The sequence below is a fragment of the Nyctereutes procyonoides genome, unplaced genomic scaffold, assembly GCF_905146905.1.
Source record: "Nyctereutes procyonoides isolate TBG_1078 unplaced genomic scaffold, NYPRO_anot_genome, whole genome shotgun sequence".
Classification (NCBI taxonomy): domain Eukaryota; kingdom Metazoa; phylum Chordata; class Mammalia; order Carnivora; family Canidae; genus Nyctereutes; species Nyctereutes procyonoides.
The window spans coordinates 13,076,295-13,079,243 of NW_026575040.1; positions in this window are offsets into that span (position 1 = coordinate 13,076,295).

The window sequence follows — 2,949 nt, forward strand, 5'->3', positions numbered from 1 at the left end:
TGGAGCCTGCTTCTCCCTCTGCCTGTGTCTCTGCCTCTCTCTGTGTGGGTCTCTCATGAATAATAAATGAAATCTTAAAAATAAATCCTATTCAAAAGCATCCATTCTCATGGGCAATCAGGAGAGTGGTTTATGAAAAAATAATTTGAAGTGCAATCATTCTAAGTGGTGGGAAAACCCAGTTCTTTACTTCCTGTGGGCCTTGCCATGCCAGCATTCACTCCCACAGCCCCTGGCTCCTGTCTGCGACAGCAGTGTACCTCTTGAAGGAGTTTCTTTTTTTTTTTTTTTTTCCTTGAACGAGTTTCATCCACAGCCAGGTTTGCCAAGACAAAACTTCACCTGGGAGGAATTTCCCTCAAAGCCTGTTCTTGTAGTGTACCGTCCACCGAATGAATGCCCCAAGGCTAAAGACTACCCAGAAAACTGTTTCTATGAAAAAGTTACATGAAAAAAACAGGCACGGGCAAAACTGAATTTTTTATGTGTTCAAAAGTATGGACCCAAACATCACATCAAAATAAAAAATGCTTGCCTAAGAAAGGCTGGAAAAAAATATTCCAGAATGTACTATGGTTTTGAGAGTGAGAAGGAACTTCCAGGCTAGGCCACCTACCTCCCTGTGGGAGCCCAGAGCCAACCGCTGAGTATCCATGAGCCTCAGGGTTCTCATCTGAACACAGGAGTAAAGCTCATCCCCTCCAAGGTTTCTCATGAGGATTAGAGGGGATGACGTTTCTGAAAGCTCTAGTGCAGTATTAGTCTTGCAACAATTATCCTCATCCTTACACTGGTTACTGTTCGGCATTTTCTAAATTTTCCATGATGGTGCATTTTACCCTAAGCATGGGAAAAAAATAAGTTTAAAATAATCACAACAAAAATATGATCCATGTTATAGGGATCTTTCAAAGAAGGCCACGTTACCCAGATTAGATGCCATATCTGGGGCGGAAAAACTTCTAAAGTCATCTTAAAGCTTTAGTAATAGCTGGCCACAAAATCATTTTATCCTGCCAATAACTCAGCCTCAGACTCCGTCTGCCATGTCAGAGAGAAGGTTCCATTTCTTAAACTATGGCTACTCCAGGCAGCACATTTTAGGGATGCTGTTGCCTCCCACAGTGATGCAAGAAACTTTGCCTTTTGCTTTGAAAGATGCCCCAGCAGGCCAAGTCTCTCTGAGAAAAGAGGGTCCCCCCCATCCTCTGAAACAGCAACATTCCTCTCCTCAAACTGTTTCATTAGCATCCTTTTGTAACCCATTAAGTCCTTAACAGCAGCTTTGAGGAGTCCCACCTGTTTTCCATCAAGGCTTCAACTGTAAGCCAGCACAAACATGTGTGATAAGTTGATGCTAAAATACCATGACACACTCCTTGGATTTACTAGCGTTTAAGAAATGAAGGAGAAAGCTTTGCCTTTTATAGCTCTGAGCCTCCCAGGCCCAAAGCAGACATAGCAGTTACCTCCTGCTAAGCATTCATTACCCACGGCTTCCAGATCCAGAGGCCAAGCACCTCAGGTCACTGTGTTATAAGGACAGGAGGATCGCTCTCTTTTGGAGTGACAGGTCCAGGGTCCTCAGCCCTGTCTGTAGCTCAGCATCAACTGGGTGTTTTTAGAAAAAGTACCCAGGCCCAGGCCCCAGCCCCAGAGTTTCAGACTGAGTTGCTCTGGTGGGACCCAGGTAGCCATAATGTTTAACAGCTCCCCAGAGGCCTGTCATGTGTAGACAAACCTGAGATCTGCTCAAAATGGTTTGGACCGTAAGCAGTAGAGGGTAGTGCAAGGAACACAGACTCTGGAGATGAGGAGTGAGAGATCTGAATTCACCATTCGTAAAGGAGAAATTCTTAGGCAAGTTTCTTTTTTTTTTTTTTTTTTTAAGATTTTTTAAAATTTATTTTTTCATGAGAGACACAGAGAGAGAGGCAGAGACACAGGCAGAGGGAGAAGCAGGCTCCCTGCACAGAGCCCAATGCGAGACTTGATCCCAGGACCCCAGGATCATGACCTGAGCTGAAGGCAGACGCTCAACAACTGAGCTACCCAGGCATCCCTAAGCAAGTTTCTTAAGTGTTGGTTTCTTCACTTTATTTTTTAAAAGATTTTATTTATTTATTCATGAGAGACACAGAGGCAGAGACACAGGCAGAAGGCGAAACAGGCTCCCTGTGGGAAGCCTGATGCAAGACTCCATCCCAGGATCCTGGGATCATGACCTGAACCCAAGGCAGATGTTCAACCACTGAGCCATTCAAGTGTCTCGGTTTCTTCAGTTTAAAAGAGGGGTTAGTAATATCTATCTCATAAGGCTGAAATCAGGATCAACTAAAATAATACAGGTAAACTGCAGAGTAGAACAGATGATCAAGAGGTGCTAACTATTGTTATTAATGAGCTAAATGTCAACTGTTATTTTCTTAGAATGAGGGTTCCTCAGGAGAATGTAATAATTCCACCATCATCTTTGAGGTATACAAAGCCTTTCCTCCCATCAAAGTGCTATCCTAGGCCAGTTTAACATTGTATTAGAATGTAGCCAATGTAATAGAGCAAGAAGAAGAAATAAAATGTCGATTGCAAAATGCACACAGACACACTCAACTGTCTCCATTTGCAGATGGCACAAATGTCTACGTAGGAAATCCCAAGCAATCTTAGAAAATGCAATTAGAACTAGTAAGTTTGGCAAGGTTGGAGGACCCAAGGTCAATAGGCAAAAAGCAGTTGTGTTTCTATATGCTAGCAACGAATAATTAAAAATTTGGTGTAAAAAACAGTACCACGTATAGCACCAACGCAACAAAACCCATGTCTTAGTATAAATTTTACAAAATATATTCAGGACCTGTATGCTGAAAACTACAAACCACTAATAAAAGAAATCAAAGAAAACTAAGTGAGGGAAAGAATATGCAGATGGGAAGAGTAAATACTGCTAAA